Source organism: Lactuca saligna, chromosome 3 (genome assembly GCF_052625555.1).
Source record: "Lactuca saligna cultivar CGN05327 chromosome 3, ASM5262555v1, whole genome shotgun sequence".
Taxonomy (NCBI): Eukaryota; Viridiplantae; Streptophyta; class Magnoliopsida; order Asterales; family Asteraceae; genus Lactuca; species Lactuca saligna.
In genome coordinates, this window is record NC_136419.1 from 173,758,314 (window position 1) to 173,782,226 (window position 23,913).

Consider the following 23,913-nt stretch of genomic DNA (forward strand, 5'->3'; position numbering starts at 1 on the left):
GGGATACTCCACTAAAACTCATCTATCACGGCCCTCAGGCCCCATACTCTTTCACATCTGTTCTCAGTCCAGACAATAACCATGGAATAACCGGTGAAACCATAAGCACTAACCGCCACATGCCACGATACTCAAACCATGTGGCCACCTCTCGATCTACTATGAATCATGATACTCGAACCATGACACGACCCCTTGATCTGCTACTTATCACGATACTTGAACCATGACACCACCCCTTTATCTACTACTTATCACGGTACTCGAACCACGACACCTCTCGATCTGCTACCTAGAATCTCCAGTATATTCCCTGCATCAAGTATGGGTCCTTTACTTTCATTAGTACGGGCCCATACTACCTGCCACATCTACCCATACCTTCCACACGGACCATCCCAGATTTCCTAAGTAGCTGCTCAACCTTCTCGCTCATCCATCCTGTTGCTCGTGTTCGTTCCCCAACGAAATAATCTACCCTGTTAGCACACTCATCTGACCACGGTTACCCCCTAGGCTCTTCCTAGGTGCTCACACTTCTTTGCTATCAGCTGCTGAAGAACTTCTAACGACGCCAACCATCTACCTCCTGAATATCGTCATATTCACTTAGTATCTGACTCCCATCATCAAGAGTTCCACAAAGCACGAAGCAAGCAGCATTTGGGCATTAAACAATCTCCACTAGCACGTAAAACCCCTCTAGGCTATTATCTTACTTGGTCTCCTCATATTCGTAGGATACCACTGAACTCAAGCGACTTCACCCCCACACGGGCATCTAACTACCCTCTTAGTAGACTCCACAAATGCTCATCTAGGTATCTCTCCTATATTACTCCTCTACTCAAATCCCTCTCTAAAAAGGATTCCTACTGGATACTCTTACTCAGCATAAACTCGAAAACACATCACAGATAACAACAACTCCTAGGCTAAGGTATCACAAATCAGGCCACTCTAGTCCTAATATATGAAATACCTAGCCTATCTCTAGCAAGCATAATACCTCATAAATATCTCATAATAAAAAAGTAAGGGTATTTTGGGAAATCACCGTTCGGGCTCTGGCTGATTGTACACACTGCTCTTTCTCGTTTTCCCTTAGAAACTCTTGTTCGCTTTAGAAAATCATTTCTTTGAAATATTTTCTCAAATCCCCAGTTTGAGTCCAGATTTACCTGAAGGTGCATCTGAATCCCTCAAACCAAGGCTCTGATACCAACTTGTAACACCGTAAAATTTCAAATAAAATTTTAATTTAAAAATCGTATAGTTTTCATAACATATTGTATGAAAATCTCATTTATTCAATTTACAAAACACAACTCCATTAATAATTTAGGATCCTCATAAATCTTTCTTTGGTGTGTACAATCAAGCAGGTGCCGTCCCGCGATCCTGAGAAACCTGTAACACATAACACATACACGGGAAGCACAAAGCTTAGTGAGTTCCCCAAACTACCACATACAACACATAAACCACTCAAGTCTATAACTAGGTACGACCCTCCGGTCAATGTGTCTCAACGGGACCCTCCAGTCCCGTAGCTCGTTGGACCCTCTGAATCAGTGGACTCTCCGGTCCGGTCTGATCGAGGACCCTCTGGCCTCATGAGTCGTTGGGCCCTCTGGTCCGATCTATATAACACATAGCATACATATAACACAACGCACATAAATCTCAAACATACACATACACATAAGACCCTCCGTTTGGTACATAGATACCACTCTAGGTAATGCATAGTGAGAAGACTCACCTTAGGTAGCTCGGATAATCTCGAATCTCGAAAACTGATCTGGCCTCCACCTAATCACATAAACAATTTTCTTATAATTAACAACGTCTCTCAAAGGCTAGATTAATCCCCCTTATAATTCCTCAGAAGGGTAAAATACCATTTTACCCCTCCAAGACCTAAAAGCCCAATTGTTGACCAAACCCTAAAAGTCAACGAAAGTCAACTCAGTCAACGGTCCAACTTTCACTAGACTCGACGAGTGAACTCGTGGGACTCGGTGAGTACATGCGCCTCTTCTGAATCTTTCTAAGGCCTCACTTAACTCGTCGAGTTAACCTTTCACTCGACGAGTTACCACTGATCACGAATCGCTGGGCAACCCGACTCGACTTGTCGAGTCCTCTCATGGACTCGGCGAGTTTCGTCAATGACAACTCCCAAATGACCTTCTAAGGTCAGATCTGTTTCTCTAACTTATAGATTTGACCTTTAATCACCCAAGAGTCACGTAAAGGTCCAATCTTTAAGCTAATGCAACACTCATATGGCTCTATTTTATGAATTAGCTCTTAATATGACAACCAATATCCAAAACCCCCAAAGGAACTGCATAAAGCTAGATGATTGGGACTCTCTGGACCTCTCAAGGTCCACATCTAAGGTCTATTTCACATTGTGACTTCTCATGCTTCTTATTCCAACTCAAGAAAGGGTAAAGAAACCCTTGATTCAATCAGCCTACACAATAAAGAAGAAAAGGGCTGAATTGCTACCTCAAAGTGAAGCCTCCTTACTTGAAAGTCTTAGAACAACAACCTCCTTTGGTCCTTCTTGCTGGATCACTTCTCCTCCTTAGCAAAATCACAACAAATGGCTCAAGATGGCTCTCTCTCTCTCTCTCTCTTTAACACTTCACATGCTCAAATATGCTAGGGTTCTTTTCTCTGTAAGGGTGGCCACAAATGAGGGCCATAAAGACCCTTAAATAGGACACAAACCCAGAAAATTAGGGTTTCTTTGCCCAGTACCTACTCGGCGTGTCCCCCCTATGACTCGTTCAGTCCGTTCATTAAATCCATGCGATCAAGTCGACTCGACTCGGCGAGTTGGTCCCTCAACTCGTCGAGTCCCTCCTTCAATATCAAGATTAACATGCACAATAATGTTCTTGAAAATCTGGATGTTACAATTCTCCTCCACTTGAATTATATTTTTCCCTCAAAATCGCTCCTCAACAACAAATAGATCTAATCCAATAATCGAACAGTACCATCGGAAGGATCTCACATCACACAACAATCTTTCTCTCTGGACACCTGAATCCAATCGAGAACTCCTCCCTGGAAAAGGACAGACCCATCTGCCACTACGCTAACCCTTCTGATTCTCAAGAATCTAGAAACTCTAGTAGCCTGACACCCATCCAGACCGCCTTCTTACAATATCACCATGTTATTCGCTCCTCGAATAAAAAACCTCAATAACTCATTTTCCCTCTGATTCTCTAGTGGGGACCAATAAAACAAGTCCAGATCATATACCAAGGAATGAAAAGGACACATCACACCAGGGACCCATCCAATGTACTGCAATTACAACCCTTATGAACAACAAACCCTCAACACCCTGACCTCAGGTATGAAGAATGATCATGCTTGTTTAGAAGTGTCCCCTGACATCTAAAAACATAAACCTCAGCTCCCTTATCAATATCCCTTTCAAGACTGAGCACCATGTCATCTCCCGACCCAACAGTTGAACCTCCAAAGGTTACTGGTTGGATGTACCAAAACGTCTCACTGACTTCCTTATCAATACAACTATCTCGGTCCAGTGTGACACACAAGTCATGAAGTTTGCTTTACCTCAATACTACTATCTTTATTGAAGTTCATACAATCATTTACATACATTGGATTTGAAACTTAAAACATACACGAAAACCTTATACATGGTGTGATACAGTACTCGTGAACAAGTTAGGGATCTAGTGAGACTTATCCATTGACACCTTTGAGTGTATGATCGTATCCTATAGTTATAATCAGAGTCTCCTGGAGGGAGAGTGGGAGTTTATCTATAGATCTATATGGGGATGACACCCCCACGCCTTAGTTGTTCGCTACAGCTAGACTAGGCCAGTCTAGGGCAACAAATCGTACCTATCTGGTGTCCAAAACGTCATGACAGGCAAACTAGTCATTATCAACCATGGTTGTAACGGATCACTTAGAGACTAACTACATCAAAGATTTCGGTATAATCATAATAATCTTAATGATTCAAAAACATACATACAACAACACTGGGTTTTGGAATTTTGTGATCTCGACACTTTTAATAGCAGAAAATATTGGATTTTCTGGGTTGAATACATTATACATTACTTTCTACTTACAACAGAAAATACAAGATTTTCTAGGCTACATTTCATACACATTTTAAAAACGTAAAACACGCATGCAATAATACTCAAATCGACAAATCATTTACAAAAATCATTTTTATAGAAAATAACGGATTTTCTAGTGTTTTGCATATCATACAAATACTTTTCATTAAAAATTATTATGAACTCACCAACATTATATATGTTGACCATTTTCAAAATAACTTCTATTCTCAGGTAATCGTTAAGCATGGAATCTTCAAGTGTGTGGATTTATTTTTGTGTAATGTCAAACATCATACAATTATTATTTTGGGATATGTAATCTAAGAAAATATACTTGATGTGAACAATATCGGTTGTATTATGTAATGTTTGGTGATGATTTTGTTATGTTTCATGTATATTCATTGGGATGATATTTCAAGATGAAGTCCCGCACATGCCCCCGAACGTTTCCACCGTCTGGTTCGGGGGTGTGACACCCACTTGGCCTAAATATTTTTTCTTGAATTCGAGCATGTCATTTCAGAACCTTTTGGTCCTAATATGTTTATATGACATTAATAGGATGCCAATTTTGAACACCTCTTATTTTAATCTTTTATGCCAATTTTCACATTATAAATCATGAATGTTTCCAAAATTAGAAAATTTTACTTTGATATTTTTCGGCAAATTACTACCATTATGTTCTTAATTATTTATAATTGACACGTCAAGTGTATGTTAACTCTTTTCCTGGGTATTTTTGTAAGTCAAATTTAAGTTTTAAACAAGGGACATGGATTTTTAGACATTATACACTTAACTTCTTGACCCAAGCCTATTATCTCTTTCCTTCAATGAAATTTACTTTGTGATAATAAAAACATAATATCAAACCTTGGGTCTTTTTGAAAATACTCACTTTCTGGTTTTTAGACATTGTACAATTAATTTCTTTACCCAAGCCTAGTTTCACTTTCCCTCAATGTAATTTTCTTTGTGTTAAGAAAAACATAGTATCAAACCTTGGGTCATTTTCAAAATACTCACTTTCTGATTTTTGGATATTGTACACTCAATTTCTTGACCCACACCTGTTATCTCTTTCCTTCAATGTGGTTTTCTTTTTGATAAGAAAAGAAGGGTATCAAACCTTGGGTCATTTTCAAAATACTCACTTTCCGATTTTAACAACAACTTAATTAGTTTCCTTATGAAATTTCTAGCACCGGTCTTGTCAAACTTTAAGTGTTTGCTTCCATTGATGTTCTTTCATCCGTATCAATCCTTTATGATTCATTATCTCTACGTAGTAAAGTATTTATACTCTATCCATTATGATCAACTTCATCATCAACACGTACTTCTGAACTAGAAGCTTCCTCCGTATAGAGTGTACCATGTTTATGATCTCTACAAACCACTACGTTTCTTTAAGTTGCTTTACATCACTAACCATCATAAATAGCTTGGTGACCCTCACCGTCGAGTTACTCTACCTATATAGACACTCCCTTCAGGACTGGAAAGAACTTGACTTTCCATAAGTTCTAACTTTGTACTAAAGGTTGCTTTGGGACCACATCCCTAATGATAACGATTATGCAGCTCATACTGTGTGCTACTCACACTATCCCATTTTAGTTCATTGGATTCTTTATGGAGCATATGAAATGTCTAGGAAGAAGCGAAACCTATGTCCTTTTAATTAGTATTCTAGTGAGTTCTTAATATAAAAAAATAAGAGCATCATCATTAGAATCTCTTGCAACATTTACCTAGTTCCTACTCTTATTCGTAGACGCTTAGGAACTGGCATCGGAAGCACTTGATACCCTTGGAGTTCCAATCTGAGATGTCTTTCCCATTCGTTAATTAACATCTATTCCCCGACTTGGATATTTCCTTTGGCACTTTATCTATACATGTTCTTATCAAGGATCTAGTGACGAATAATTTCTAAAATTTTGTATCCAACCCTAATGGAACTGTTAACAATTTCCCTGGTGTTGTTCCAACTATCAGGTAAATGACAATTATAGCAATGAATGGACTACATCTTTTAACCAATTGTCTGCAAAGGCTAGTCGTGAGGTAATTGAGTTGTGTTTATCCACATGAATCAACACAAATCTACCCTTTCATTTTTAAATATCATAGCTAACGAATCAAGTGAACCTTGTTTGTAGTAGAGGATGTTTCATACATTTTGGACAATGCCCATATCAAATTTTGGGTTGTCTCTACACTGACAAGGTTGTATGTGCATCCTTGACCATTCATAATTTCAGACTCTAAGTGCTTGTTGGTCCAAATGGTACCAATATTCTTGCAATGTATACGAGGTATTCAAACCACCCGGACGGTAGATATAATTTATTTTATTGGAAATCGCCAAGGACTACTGGAAAGCACGATCCGATTTGGGTGGAAGTGGATCTATTGCCAAAATCTACACACTTCCTTCTCATTCAAAAAGATTACCAAATGGAAAATCTAGTCCATATTAATATAGACGAGAACCTAATATTTCATTGGGTAATTATTTCCATTAGCTTGGATAGAAATAGTCGACTGGAAAAACATAGTTGCCTTACGTATAGTATCACAACAAGCATTTTTTGCTAGGAAATTATGTATTCATGTAATCAACTCTAGTGTAACTTAAGTTGAAGATTTGTGCAAATGATCATTCCAAAAATAGCAATTTGAACACAAATTTCACTCGTAAAGTTCAAAACCTAATTCAGTACATCTCAAATACTCAACTGTGGATTTGAAACCCTTATTTCCAACTTCAAACCCCAATTGGGCTAGAAATCACTTATTGGGCCTAATGGGCCAATAAACTCACAACTTGGTTATTATGGTCTAAGAATCCTCATTTGGGCCTTAAATGGACCCACATTCTTTAAATTATAGCATTTTGGGCCATAAGACTTTCCATGGGTCTTATTGGGCCTAAAATGTCTCACCTTGCTTCATGGGCCTTGTTGGGTCGTAAACACCCTTTCTTAATCATTGTTGGGCCGTGAACCCTTATATGGGACCAATGGGCAGAAAAGTCCTATCACGAGCCTTATAATTTAGAATATACTCATTAATATCCCAAACTTTTCCTTTCTCTACTCTCATTCTCGGATTTGAGTATACATATATACATGTAAAAAAAGGGAGATAATATGGGAAAAAATTTAAGGGAGACACCTCACCATTGCATGGTGAGTATCCATGTTTAATACCTTCCATATGTCAATGAAGACTCAGACCTTTAGGCAAAATCTTGTCACTCCCTCTTCCTCTTCTTCTATTCTCAGCCATAAGAGCCTACACCACCACCCACACTTCAACCATTTCAACGTCTAAACACCTCTAAGAACTCTCAAGGAAGCCTCCCTTATTCCCCCAAAATTTGTGTGTGCTAAGGTGTATATCCACAAATACTTCATCCAAAAGTCCACTCATTTGGTAAGCTACTCTCTAGGTATGATGATTAACTTCATTTTATGATAATCTTCACTCCTTAACACACCATTTTCATGATACATACTCTTAGATCCACCTTAGGTTCAAAAACTCCACTAAAGTAGCTTACTAGGGCCGAGATCCTTCTCAATCTTCATCAAAAACAAAAATCATCAACCAATATACCCCTTATTTTTCGGTTTTACTGTGTTTTAGGGGAGAATGCAAGTTGTTTTAAATAGTTCTATGTGGATATGTATGATTTTGTGTGTTATTCATGATATAAGTGTGCTTATGTGCCATAAACTCCATGAACCCAAAAATATACATAAATATGATGATATTTGTGGACATAACACTTGATACCACATATTATGCAAAGAAAAAGTTTTAAAACATCATAAGGTTATTTAAAACTAAGAAAATAACGTAAGAGGACCAAAAATGACAAAACAAACAAAAAGGGAAGTTATTATGCATAAATCATGGTTTTGAAAAGATTTTTTGAACATCTATGGATCTTTATGGTATTTTTGATTTTGTAAGGGCTAAAAGTGTAAACTTTCACAAATGGACCTCATTTTAGGCCATCATGGTTTTGGGCTAAATTGTAAGCTTTTGGGCATTTGTGGCCTTAAATGTCATTTTAAACAAAGTTGAGTAAAAAATGTAAAATTTTCGGTTAAAAAGGGCTGAAAATGTAATTTTATTAAATCTTGGGTCAAAAAGGTAAATTATTCACAATTGGGCCAAAAATGTCAGTTTTCAAAAAATTGAGGCCAAAAGTGCTATTTTGACAAAAGTGGGGTTAAAAATGTTATTTCGCGTGAATCAAGCCCTTAAATGTAAACATAAGGTTTTAAAGGACCAAACGTAACGACAACGGATCAAGCCCTTAAATGTTATTTCATGTGAATCAAGCCCAAAATGTCGTTTTAAAAAAAGTGGGTCTTTTATGTCAATTTGATAAACAGTTAAACTTAACAACCAACGTAACGACAACGGATCAAATACTTCATTTACATGCATATTGGGCCTGGAATATAATTTATATGTTTAGTGGGCCGTAGTTGTCCTCTTTCATGTTTATTGGGTCTTGAATATATATTATATGCTTAATGGGTCTAGAATATAATTTACATATTTAATAGGCCTAAGTTGTCCTCTTTCATGTATATTAGGCCATGAATATACCTTACATGTTTATTGAGACTGGAATATAATTTACATGTTTAGTGGGCTTTAGATATCCTCATTCATGTCTATTGGGCCTGGAATATACCTTATATGCTTATTGGGCCTGGAATATAATTTACATGTTTAGCGGGCCTTAGTTGTCCTCTTTCATGTTTATTGGACCTGGAATATACCTTATATGCTTATTGGGCCTCGAATATAATTTACATGTTTAGTGGGCCTTACTTGTCCTCTTTCATGTTCATTGGGCCTGGAATATACCTTGCATGTTTATTCGCGTAAATTCAGTTAAGGATTTAGTGAGACACTTCGTTTGACACCTATTGAGTGTACAAATGTAGCATGTAGTTATAACCAGAGTCTCCCGAAGATAGAGCGAGAGTTTGTGTATAGATCTATATGGGGGTGATAACCCACACCTGAGTTGTTCGCTACAGTTAGACTAGGACAGTCTAGGGTGACAAACCTTACCTTAAACAAGTCGACGTCTGAAAGACGTCATAATAGGTGAAGTTGTCATTATCAAGTATGGTTATAACGACTCACTTAGAGGAATTAACACCATTATAAAATTTACGGGAAACAGTTTTTATGGATAACACAGTAACATACATGCACTGTTGAGATCACAACGTTTTTCATAAACAGAAAACATCGGGTTGTCTGGGATCATTTATTTTATATTCTTACAAACATTATCACATATGCATTAATACAAGATCGGACACACACATTTCAAACCATTTTTCAGAAAATATCGGATTTTCTGGTAGTTACAAAGTAATACAAAACATTTTATTCAAACATGCTTATGAACTCACCAACATTATATATATTGACTTTAGTTAAGTTAACTTGTATTCTAAGGAAATCGTTGAGCAGATTGGTCAGCAAAAATATCTGGATATTTTATTGTGTTTTGTCATTACCTTACTTTGGATATTTTGGCATGTAATATTAAAGTACAAAACTTGATGTAAACAATGACAATTGTAATATTACATGTATGATGATGATAATGTTTTTGTTTCATATACATACATTGTGATGATACTACGTGAATAAAGTCACTCCATTCCCCAGACGTTTCCGTCATCTGGTTCGGGGGTGTGACAGGTTGGTATCCGAGCATTATTTATAATGAACTCACATATCTAATAATGCAAGATATGCAACTATAAATTGTGACATCCCCAATTTTCTCAGCCAGAAAAGATCGATTTGTTTATGCTTTGTTTTAAAATCAGAGTTATCTTTAAAAGAAAACAGTTGTGGAATTTGTTCCCAAAACAAAATATGATTATAAAAAAATTATCAAAGCATTTCCGAAGAGATGTATTTCATTATATAAAAACCTTAGGATTTCATGTTTGATACAGACTAAAAGCATAAACAGTATAATATAGACCTTACAACAGTTATTTACAACTACCTATCTATAATACAAAATATCTAGACAAGTCATCCAACTTATGCTCTTGTGCCACTACCTGTAATACAAAGAAAACTGAGTGGGTCAGGCTTGGGAGCCTGGTGAGCATATAGGGTTTTCAACCCACAAAAAATAAATTTATTAATTTCATCAAACAACAACAACCCGGTTACCCATTCCCGTTATCTCCACTTTACATCCCTAAAACTACAATCACAAGGGACCTAGCCTAAGGATTTTCATCGGGGCGACAACACTGCTTTGGGGGTTTCCGAGCAATTTATGTCAACTAAGGCAACCATGTGGGGGGATGGAGTGCAACAAATGAACACCCAAGCTCATTAACACCTACAGGTTGCGAGACTGCCAGCGTTCCACATGACTATCTAGAAAAGTATGTGGTCATCATCCATACTCCGCTAGATGACTGGATCACAATAACATTGATGCCTTTCATCATTTTATTTCATCACACATCAACTATCTACCCATGTTTTACCCAACATTTTTGTAGATAAAAATACATATATGGTTTAAATCATTTTAAAACCTATATAAAAACATTCATTCAACACTCATCTCAAATAAACAAACAATAAATATACACATAGCACGTATTTTAAAAAAAATACTTCGTATCTATGTGTAAGATGAAAGTGACTACAAACTCACTTTATAAGATGGTAATCAGGCAGTTCTTCAATGAAACCGGGAAGTTTTCTAAAAAACCGGGCTTCACGCGGGCAGAGTTTCGGCTCAAAAACTCTTTTTCTCGGGATCTTCAGGGCTCTCGGACTTGCTTTGGGTGTCGGGATGAAACACTAGGCTTCGGGGGTATTTCTTGCAAAGTAGAAGAGAGTTTAGGGGTGAATGATGTAAAGAAAGTAAACTAAATTCGGGCAGCCTTGAGTTCTATTTATAGTGGCTGAACATCGGGGTTACGTTGGGCGTAATGTCCTCGTACGTTGGGTGTACTGCGAGGCAGTCCACTATGTAGGGCGTACACCGGGTACGTTGGGCGTACGGGTGGATCATCTTGGATGCATTGAAGCTATGGGCACACATTTCTCATGCGAAGTAGTAAGCTATGTGGCCCAACTCAGCCCATGAACACGGGTACGTTGGGCGTACTCCCAATTTCCAAACTTCTAAAATTCGTAACTTTTGCATACGAACTCTGATTTTAGCGTTCTTTATATCCACGCGTAGGTCCGACTATTCTCTACAACTTTCGTTTAGACTCCGTCGGTTAATTTTGACTTTATTTTTAAAGTTATATATTTAACAGGCCGGGATAGGAAAAATCCGTTAAAAATTCATAACTTCTTCATCCAACGTCTGTTTTCGTCTGTCATTTTACCGTTAAACTACAATAAAAAGGATCTTCGATCCTCGTTTAGATTGCTTCGGCTTAAAATCACTCAATCAAAATTTCGAGTTTTGGGTTGCATACTATTAACTCAAAACTTCGGAAAATCATAACTTCTTCATACGAAGTCAGATTTGGACATTCTTTTTATAGATGCTCTCGGTTTAACGTATTCTATGATTTTTGTTTAGATCACAAAGGCTAAAAAGCACTTTAATGAAAATTGACTTTTTACGTCACATAGCATTGTGCCGATTTTGTAGCGAAACTTCGACATGTCATAACTTCTTCGTTATAACTCGGATTTCGGTATTCTTTATATCATCGAAATCCTTATTTCAACCACTACAACTTTCTACATAGATATCAGCTTTATCTAATATTTATTTTCGACGCTCATTTTTATTCTTAATTCATTAAATTTTCATAATTAAGCAAATAAGCACATATTTTACATAGAATTCACGTAATTCCTCTTTACTACTTCAAAATGAGTTACAAAGGTTAACCTAGACTATTACATTATCTTTAGTGCAGAGCCCGGAAACACGAGCGTTACATAAATACAATGGGACTAAATTACTCTAAACAAAACAATTAAAATACATACCTAGGCGTGCATTAATACTATAGCTCAAAAAGTCTTCTGAGAAAACTGAACACCGTGGTTTAACCCGGACAGTTATGTAGTCTTATTGGACATAAATAGAGTCTGATCAACTATATTTATTCAAAATACTACCAACATGTGTTTGGGAGTGATCATGGTGGGCAATGAATCTAGAAACTTGCCAACCTTATATCCAAAAGCTTTTAAGGAACTCAAACATAAGCAATTAAAGATAGTATAGAAGTAATTGGAATGTTATCTACATGCACTCTCCTTACACACACTTCTCACCCCGCATGAAGACCCTATTGCTAGATTCCATCATCCAAGAGATCCCTATTTTCCCAACCATGGGAATGTTGGATGGTTAGAGCTAGAAGCGGAGGAAGAACCGGAAGAAGAACCTGAAGAAGAAGAAGCTGAAAAGGGACTGGCAGAACCGGTAGTAGACTTAGATGAGGAGGAGGCTGATGGTAGCGATGCAGATGACTCAGACACGGAGTCTAAAGTCATTAATCCGCCATACATGGATAGGGTTCCCCCTTACAGGATGGGTACCAATGGTCCTACGCCCCTATAAGCACACGAGATCTATAGGTGGAATCTCCATCAGGGGTGCGTCCCCCATTCGGTATGAACCAGGACTACTACGACCTGAGTCATGGTGGACCTACCGACCAAGCCCTACCGGTAATGGTTAAGAGGACACGTGACATCGACAAGCAGGCACAAACAACCTCCGGTCAAATGGTTGCAATGAGAGATGTGGTTGGTTGTGCAAAAAGGATGACTCATGAGGTGGTTAGGGACTATCAGGCACGTCAAGCAGCATTGGAAGCCCAGCTTCAAGCCGCCGACCATCACCTGGCCAGACTCCAGGTTGCATCTACCTTGTTGTCAGCTCCACCAGAACCTTCCCTCCGCGACTAGGATGGGCTTCATCTACTAATGTAATGCCCGTAGATCCGGGCTAGTCAATATAGAGATAATAAGTGTCGAAAATGACTTTTCGACAAAAGATTATTTAGAATAAATAATCTTAACCAAGTTTTAGAATATTTCTCAAGGTTTCCGTACATATAAAGAACGCCAAAAATCTAAGTTATAACGAAGAAGTTATGACCCGTTGAAGTTTCGCAACGGAACCGGCACGATACCGGGAAGCGTAAATAGTGAATTTATGATAGAGTGAGATTTAGCCTTAGTGATCTAAACGAAAGTCATAGAATATGTTAAACTAAGAGTGTCGATAAAAAGAACGCCCATATCTGACTTCATATGAAGAAGTTATGATTTTTCGAAGTTTCGGATTAGCAGTATACAACCCGAAATTCGAATAATAGATCGAGCGGTTTTTAGCCGACACGACCTTAACGAGAATCGAAGATCTCGTTAAGAGTAGCATAACGAGAAAAAGATGGGCGAAAACGGACGTCGGATGAAGAAGTTATCAGAATTTAACGGACCAATCATGTCCCGACCTGTTAATAATACAAAATTTAAAATCGAGTCAAAATTAGCCGACGGAGTCTAAATGAAAGTTGTATAGTACGTCCCCACCTTCGCGTGGATATAAAGAACATCGAAAACGGAGCTCGTACGCGAAAGTTATGAATTTTTAAAGTTTGCACTTCAATTTGCAAAGCTGATTGCGAAGTTGATGACGTGGCGCATTGTGGGCCGTCCATCGCTGATCAAAGGACGCTTCGGATTCGGACATGCCTCCCTTCGCCACGCCCCACGTTCGAGTTCGGTACGCCCACCGTACCCTCCGGTCTTATCCTTCCGACGACTGCGAGACAGCTGGATCCGGGTGGCAACCCTATCCGAGACTACGCCCAGCGTCGCCGAGGACTACGCCCAGCGTACGTCCGAGGCTCGCAGGCTATAAAAGGGGGCGAGGGTCTCCGGATTTTTCACACATTTTCTCATTCTCTCTCTACAATCTTTCTCTCTCTAAGGGTTTTAACCCTCCCATAAGCCTAGGTGATCCCCTAGCACCCTAAGGAAGCCCCGAGGCTCCCGGAATCCCGAGAAAAAGAGTGTTTCGGTTTCGAAACGCTGCTCCAAATAAAGCCCGGTTTTATTTAAAATTTGTTGTAAGTGAGCTACGCATACGCAGTTTTTAATATAGCTTTCAAATAATTATAGGAATGTTATTAGGTCCTTAAAATAATTGTTTGGGCTATTACTATGAGTTATATTGAGTGTTATTTAACACTTATATAATAATAATAATAATAATAATAATAATAATAATAATAATAATAATAATAATAATAATAGCTAGACTATTAATTTGACGCGGTTATCATTAGACTAAACCCTAGTGGAATTGATACTAGGTTTTATTGAAGGAAAATTGTTTTGAGAGTATCGAAGCGTTGTCCGAGTGCTGAGTCACCACCTTTCAGGTGAGTGCATAGTTACTTTCAGCTTACACATAGATATGAAGTATTTTATATAAATTACATGCTATGTGTGCATATTATCTGAATACTTGCTATCTATGTTGGGTGAACAATTTTATACACATTTTAAATGATTTAAACTGTAAATGTATTTTATATCTACGAAAATGTTGGGGTAAGACATGTGTAGATGTAATAGATGAAATATGAGTAGGATGATGAGTTGAGAGGTGAAATAGACCGTGAGGTGAGGGTGAGAGGTGCACGATGTGAGAAGCCTTTTTCCTAAATGATAGCCCTGTCATTCAGCAGAGTATGGATGACAACCACGGACTATTCTAGACAGTCCAGTGGAACACTAGTAGGCTCGCAACCTATAGGTGTTGTGAACGATGTGTTCACCCGGTGTACGCTAAACCTTGGTGACCATGCAGACTTGGTGCCTAAACCTTGGTGATCATGCAGACTTGGTGCCTAAACCTTGGTGATCATGCCGACTTGATACCTAAACCCTGGCGACTATGCAGACTTAGTGCCCGTTGTGTAAACCGTGGCAACGATGGATTTCTTGCCGATTCCTTAGGATAATCCTTAGGAATGAATGAACAAGGAATAGCTGATTCTTAGGGTAGTTCCTTAAGAGTAAAGACGATAATGGGGATGGATAATTAGGTTGATTGTTTCATTGTTAAACATAATAATTATATTATTGTGGGTTGAAAACCCTATGTACTCACCAGGTTTCCCAACCTGACCCACTCAGTTTATTTATATCATAGGTGTCGATATGAAGTCACATTACACTGAGATGATTAAAGAGATGTAGACCACTAGTGTAAATAAATGTAAGTTCTGTTTATGCTTATGTTTCTGTATTGACGATGACATCCCAAACGTTTTAAAATGAATAAAATACGTTTCTTCAAAAATATTTTATCATGTTTTTACTGGGAACAAATTCCGCAACATTTTTATGAAAAGAAGTACTCAAATTTTTATAAAGCATAAACAAAATCGGTTTTTTATGGCCGTGAAAATGGAAATGTCACAACTACCACTACTGTTATGGTTTCCTTTTTATGTACTACTCTATATACTATCGACTTCACGATTAAGCGATTACACTACTCATGGAGTCGTTATGCTATCGGATTTTCATTTTCCTTCATGTATTGTATGCCTTATATAGGCAAATTTTCATGTATCAAAAAGATTATTACTAATGAAAGCAGTTACATATATTTTTTCGTGATGTTGTTATCTGATATGTGTTCTATTATTTTTTTTATTTCATGTTGATTTCTTGCATTCATTTACACGTACAATCGAATCATCGAAACTCCTCTATATACGAGGAATCTCGAAACCAGAATACACTAAATACATACCATCTTTCTGTTCATGACAGAAGATGCCTCAAAGACCGAATCGCGGAAACAACACGACACCAATACCACCGGAGGTAAACTCAGTTGCATTCCAAGTAGCAGTGTCGGTTGCGGTCACCGCAGCACTGGCACATATTTACAACGGAAATAACGGTGGAGGTAACGGGCAAGGAGCTGGGAGCTCAAACCAGGGGATGAACCAAGGACCTACAAAGGTTTGTACTTACAATGATTTCACGAATGCCACGCCTCTAACTTTCAACGGAATGGGAGGCGTGATAACCCTAAAGCGGTGGATAGAAAAAGTTGAATCAGTATTTGAGATATGCAGATGCTCCGAAGAGTGCAAGGTGAAGTTTTCAGCTTGCACATTTTTCGATTAAGCGCTTTCCTGGTGGAACGGTCATGTGGAGGCCATGACACCCCCAGTGGTGAATGCTATGCCATCGGAGGAGCTTAAGGAAATGTTGATGGCGGAACACTGTCCCAAAGGGGAGATACAGAAAATGGAGGAACTGTGGAATCTCACAGTATAGAACTCAGACATCGATGCGTACATCTCGAGGTTTAGAGAATTATCACTCCTATGACCAGGCATGATCACGTCGGAAGGAAAGAAGATTGAAAGAATCATTTGGGGATTAACCTCTCCAATTCAAGGAAATGTAATAGCAGCAAACCCTGAAATGTACGACAATGCTAAAAGACTAGCCAAAAAGTTGTATGACCATGGCAACAAGAAGGGTGACAAAGTTGGGGAAACTGAAGGCTCGGAGGGAAAAGATAACAAGAAAAACAAAGACAACAAACGAAAGGGGCGAAAAAGCCAAGAGTTATCGAAAAGGAAACAAACTATAGCAGTCCACGCTGCTACTGCTCAGGTTGCCTCAACACCACATGCTCCAGCCTTAACTACACAAACTACTACCAGGCAATACTCGAGAACCCTACCCAAGTGTAACAAATGCAGCTACCACCATTATGGAAAATGCAGAGATATCCATCGTACACATTGCAACCGTAAGGTCCATACCGCTCGATACTGTAGATCTCATCCCCAACAGAACCAACAGCCAAACAGTAACAACAACAACAACAATAACAACCGCAAAAACAAGAACAAAAACAATAACGTTGGGGCTAGTCACACTTGTTATGGATGTGGAGGAACCGGTCATTTCAAATGAAATTTCCCCAAAGCCAATAACCAATGGGCAGGAGGATCACGAAGGTTCCTAACTGTGGGTCAAGGTGAGGCAATTCAAGACCCGGTGGTTCCTATAGTAGAGCTGAGCGGAGCTACGTTAGTAACAACTTCAAAGACTTGCTAAACCAACAACCCCATAAGCTAAACGAAGCCTTCACGGTGGAGATAGCTAATGGGAAAACTGAAAAAACCAAAGATGTTTACGTAGGGTGCACATTAACACTAAACAACCATACATTTCAAATAGATTTGATGCTAGTAAATATTAGGAGTTTTATGTGATAATCGGCATGGATTGGTTAAGCCCCCCCCCCCCCCCCCGGGTGCAGATATTATGTGCCACGAGAAGGTTGTTCGCCTTAACCTTCCCAATCAAGAAACCCTAGTAATCTATGGCGATAAACCTGGCACCAATCTTCGTCTTATCTTGTGCATCAAGGCACAGAAGTGTCTGCACAAGAAAAGGTATGCCTTCCTCGCTCATGTTGTGGATAAAGCCAAAGAAGAAGTAATCATTACAGACATCCCAGTAGCATGCGACTTCCCGGATGTATTTCCTAAAGACCTTCTGGGAATACCCCCAGAGAGACAGGTTGAATTTTGAATCAACCTCGTACAGGGAGCCACATCATATGCCAAATCACCATACATGTTAGCTCTCTCCGAAATGAAGGAGTTATCCAGTCAATTAAGCGAACTGTTGAACAAAGGATTCATCAGACCAAGCTTCTCACTCTGGGGAGCTCTGGTCTTGTTTGTCAAGAAGAAAGACGGATCTTTTACAATGTGCATCGATTATCGGGAGTTGAACAAACTCACTGTCAAAAACCAATACCCACTCCCTCAGATTGATGATCTATTTGATCAGCTTCAAGGAGCTAGTTACTTCTCCAAAATATATCTAAGATCCGATTATCATCAGATCCGAGTCCAGGAAGAGGACATTCCAAAAATTGGTTTTCGGACTCAATACAACCATTACGAATTCCTTATGATGCCCTTCGGTCTAACAAATGCCCCTGCAGCATTTATGGACCTCATGAACCGAGTTTGCCACCCATTCCTTGATAATTTCGTAATCATCTTCTTCGATGATATTCTCATATACTCCCGAAGCAAGGAGGAGCACAGTCAACATCTCCGCTAAATCTTGGAAACTTTAAGAGCTGAAAGGCTATATGCGAAACTCTCCAAATGTTAGTTCTAGATTCGCGGTGTAGTCAATGAGGAAGGGATTCATGTGGATCCTTCCAAGATCAAGGCCATTGAAGGTTGGGCGATTCCGGAAACACCAACAGAAATTCGACAATTCTTGGGTCTCGTAGGCTACTACCGAAGTTTTATTCAGAACTTCTCTAAGATAGCCAAGCCCCTCACCACCATGACACAAAAAGGCGTATCTTTCAACTGGACAAACAATCAAGAATCTTCCTTCGAAACCTTGAAGCAAGCCCTCTGTAGTGTACTAGTGTTATCCTTGCCGGAGGGAACCGAAGACTTTGTATTATATTGTGATGCTTCAAACCAAGGGTTAGGCAGTGTCCTCATGCAGCATGGAAAGCTTATAGATTACGCATCTAGGCAATTGAAGACACATGAAGTGAATTACACCACCCATGATCTCGAGCTGGTATATGTGGTCTTCTCCCTAAAATTTGGAGGCACTACCTATATGGTACAAAGTGCACCATCTTCACGGATCACAAAAGCCTCCAGCACATTCTAAACCAAAAGGAGCTGAAGATGAGGCGGCGAAGGTGGGTTGAGATGCTAAATGATTATGAATCCGAGATCAAGTACCACCTAGGCAAGGCTAACAAGGTAGCCGATACCCTAAGAAAGAAAGAATACTCAGGTCGTTGGGTGAACACATTCTCGATAACCATCCACTCCCACCTAAGCTCACAGATCAAGGGAGCCCAATCAGAGGCATTGAAGCCAGAGAATGCCACAAATGAAACGTTGTGTGGGATGGATAAAAACCTTGAAGCCAAATATGATAGAGCTTGCTACTTCATGAATAGAATCTGGGTCCCAAATTTTAGGGGATTCAGATAGATAGTTATGAACGAGGCTCATAAAACGCGATATTCCATTCACCTAGGCTTGGATAAAATGCACCTGGACATCAAACAACATTATTGGTGGCCAAATAAGAAGCCAAAGATCGCCACTTACATGGGTAAGTGTCTCACATGTGCCAAAGTGAAAGTGGAGTATCAAAAGCCCTCGGGGTTATTACAACAGCCAGTGATACCCGAGTGGAAATGGGAAAGGGTTATAATGGACTTCATAACCAAATTACCTAAGATAGCTGACGGATTGGATGCCATCTGGGTGATTGTCGATTAGTTAACAAAATCTACCCATTTCCTGCCAATAAAGGAATCGTACATGATGGAAAGATTAACACGAATCTATATAAAAGAGATCGTGAGACTTCATGGGGTGCCAGTATCTATTATCTCGGATCGGGATAGTATATTTACTTCGCGGTTTTCGCAATCACTCCAGTAGGCAATGGGAACACAATTAGACATGAGCACTACTTACTACCCTCAAACCGATAGCCAGAGTGAACAAACCATTCAAACACTTGAAGACATGCTCCAGGCCTGTGTTATCGATTTTGGCAAGTCATGGGATACCCACTTGCCCTTAATTGAGTTTTCGTACAACAACTATCACAAAATCATAAAAGTTGCTTCTTTTGAGGCTTTGTATGGTCGCAAATGCAGATTGCCTCTCTGTTGGGCTGAGGTGGGTGACACCCAGCTGGAAAAAGGGCAATCACCAAGTGGCATTCTTATAGGACCCGAGATCATTCAGGAAACGACAGAGAAGATAATCCAAATCAAAGCACGACTCTAAGCATCACGTGATTGACAAAAGAGTTATACTGATAAACGAAAAAAGCCATTGGAATTCCAAGTCGGAGATCGGGTGCTACTAAAGGTCGCTCCCAAGAAAGGGATGATCCATTTTGCGAAGCGAGGAAAACTAAATCTGCGATACATCGGGCCATTCGAGATTCTTGCCCGAATTGGTCCGGTGGCGTATAAGTTGCAGCTACCTGCAGAGCTCAGTAACGTACACCCTGTGTTCCACATCTCAAACCTGAAAAAGTGTTTATCTATGACAACAGTCAAATTTTGATCAAGTCAAAGTCAACAAGTCAAACCGGTCAACTCATTTAACCCTTGTATACTAGGGTTTATGTTATGTAATTACTATATAACTCGCTATTCTAATGAGAAATCATCAATTGAAAAGTTCGTATAACTAGATTCCTTAACCTAAAACTGTGGTAAGTAATGAACCAAACCGATAAAATGCTATTGCACTGCGAAGCCGAACACTCAAAAAGGTCACAAGTAAAGTCTCACCCAATCTCTTTCACTCTATCTCTCTTCATTTAAAATCTCTCCCAAATCTCTCTCAAAAGTTCTAGTGACTTTTTGTAATCATTCGGGTCATCCTGACCATTAACCGGGTCAAAAATCACTTAAAACAGGGTAAAAATAAGTAAAATAGCCTTAAGGAACCGAAACCCTCCCTTAAGGAGCGAAGCCTCTCAGGCCCGAAACCTCTTGGAACCGAACCTCCTCCCTTTCGGACTAAGCCTCGCAGAACCGAACCTCCTCCCTTTCGGACCGAGCCTCGCAGAACCAAACCTCCTCCCTTTCGGACCGAGCCTCGTAAGAACCAAACCCGAAGGTCCTCTCGAACCCGAGCCTCGCATGGACCGAGTTATACCTTCGCTTTCACCCCTCTTACCCTCGCAGCTTCGGCTTCCCTTCCTGGTTTTCAACTACGACTTCGTTTTAAACCCATTTTTCATCATTTTAACGTGGGATTTTCACCCAAAACTTTATTTTAACATATAAGGTCCCATATTTATTAATTAATCATGTTTTTGGGGATAAACCCTCATCCAATAAGAGTGGGTGAAGTAAAAAGGTGGAGTGTTCACTTTTCATTAGTTTATGACACAAGCAACCACCCACACCCACTCCATGACCAGCCACACTCCTTCCACTATACCTAGGTCATGTCAATGTACTTTCTCATCATTTCCAGCAATTTCCCACATTCTTAGAGCTGGAACATCCACCCTCTTTTCTCACACTTCATTGATTCTCTGATTTTCCACCAAGAATCACCCTCCAAACTCTTTCATCTTTCTCTTTCAATTTCGAGAAATTCAAAGCATACTCCAAGGCTTTTCTCCTTCATTTGGTAAGTATCATCATCTTCCTAATGATTATTACACATCCTTCCACTCAAAATCATAGAAATCTTACAAAAACATCGTCACCTTCATGTTAGGTTCTCGATTCCTCAAGGCATTTTCTAAGAGTTCTTGAGTTGAACACTTCTCTTCTTTAACATCCATCCACTAAGAACACATAAGGTGAGTTCATAACCCTATTTTTTCACATTTTCGTAAGTTTTAAGGGGGGGGGGGGGGAATACAAGTTAAACCAACAAGAACACAACTAAACTTATCCAACAGCTTTCATCAGAAACGTTTAACTCCATTCACGGACTATTTTGGTCAACTTAAACATTTTATTTTTCAAAACTGTATTATATGAGAATATTTCAGGTTTATACCTTTAAATGACTACTTGCACATATTTATACGATTTTTCTACAATTTATGGCGATTTTTACAAAACTGCCTATCACTGTAGCTACAAATCCATACCAGTCTGTGAATATAGACATTTTAACACAAGTTAAAGACATTTAAAAATCATGATAAAATTTATGAACAAACTAGACACATTTTCTAAACTTCCAGATTTTATGGATTCAGTTTTCGACTTCGTATGATTTTTCTGTGACTTTTCCAAAACAGTGCAGAAATGTTAAAAACAAGTTGACAGCTTACAAATTTCATCACACTTTGTAACATGTTGAGCAAAGTGTTAATCTTTGATGGTTTCATATTTTAACTATGTTTTCTGTTGTGGAATATTTATATAAAAGGAAATACTCACTGATTTGTAAGAGTCCTTTGTCATTACAAATAATACAAGATAAGGCATGACAAACATAGTTATGTTTTTTGGCTATACATTCGACTCACATAAAATGGAGTTCCTTTGCATTACAAACGTTTTGGGTAAACTATAATAGGTATAGTTTATGATACATTTACATAGCAAACTCATTATGAAAGGGGACATTTATACAAAAAGGGGTTTTCATTACATTACACGTAAATTCGTTAATGACTTTTGTGAGAGATTCGCTTCACTTTACAAATAAGTCATGTATTGTAACCAGAGTCTCCTGGAGGGAGAGCATGATAGTTGTATATAGATCTATATTGGGTCTGACAAACCCACACCTTAGCTGCATGCAACAGCTAGACCGGCAGGTCTGGGGTGACAAATGTCATAACATTTCTGATGCCCGAAGAACGTCGTTTCAGACCATCTAGGTCATAGCATGGTTATAATAACTCACATTAAGTATTAACAAACATAGGATTTACGGGGTTTTCATTGAAATCAAACAATTTTATGTCGATTTAAACTTGCATTATTTACTATAAGCAAGAAATGTTACGTATACATTTTGGTCTTGGGTTTTTAAGACTACATTTTCGTATTAAGGGAAATATTGGATTTTCTGGAATGAACACCATTTTTACAAGAAAAGGTTTTCATAACTACTTATCAATGCTTATGAACTCACCAACCTTTGTGTTGACATTTTTTCAAACAACTTGTATTCCCAGGAAATCACTAAACAGGTAACCAGGTGCTTTTGAGGATGGGACGTTAAGGCTTCAAAACATTTCATTTTGTCAACATAAAGTAATTGATTTGGAAACATTTAAATTCATACAATGATGTAACTCTCTCAATTATATTTATGTTGGTTGTGTTTACTTTAATCACTATTGCAAATGTTTTTATGATACTATACATGAAGTCCTCCACCCCCGGACGTTTCCGCCATCCTATGTTTGGGGTGTGACATTATCTGATGAAACCCTAGTTGTTCTCCTGGATAAGATCAAAGTAAATGAAAATTTTTTATTCATTGAAGAGCCTGTTGAGATAATGGATAGGAAAGTGAAGCGTACGAAATAGAGTCGCATTTCGATTGTAAAGGTTCGATGGAACGCTAAGCGTGGACCGAAATTTACATGGGAAAGCGAAGACCAGATGAAGCAGAAGTACGCTCACTTATTCTCTCGTTTATAGTTTTATCTTTCAAAAGAATTTCGGGACGAAGTTCCCTCTAACGGGGGGATGATGTCATAACTAGCATTTTTTGCAAGGAAATTATGTATTCATGTAATCAACTCCAGTGTAAATTAAGTTAAAGTTTTGCACAAATGATTATTCCAAAAACAGCAATTTGAACCAAAAATTCACTCGTAAAGTTCAAAACCTAATTCAATACAACTCAAATACTCAACTGTGGATTTGAAACCCTAATTTCCAACTTCAAACCCCAATTGGGTTAGAAATCATTTATTGGGCCTAATGGGCCAATAAACTCACAAGTTGGTTATTATGGTCTAAGAATCCTTATTTGGGCCTTAAATGGACCAGTGTTCTTTAAATTATAACATTTTGGGCCATAAGACTTTCCATGCGTCTTATTGGGCCTAAAATGTCTCACCTTGCTTCATGGGCCTTGTTGGGTCGTAAACCCCCTTTATTTATCATTATTGGGCCGTGAAC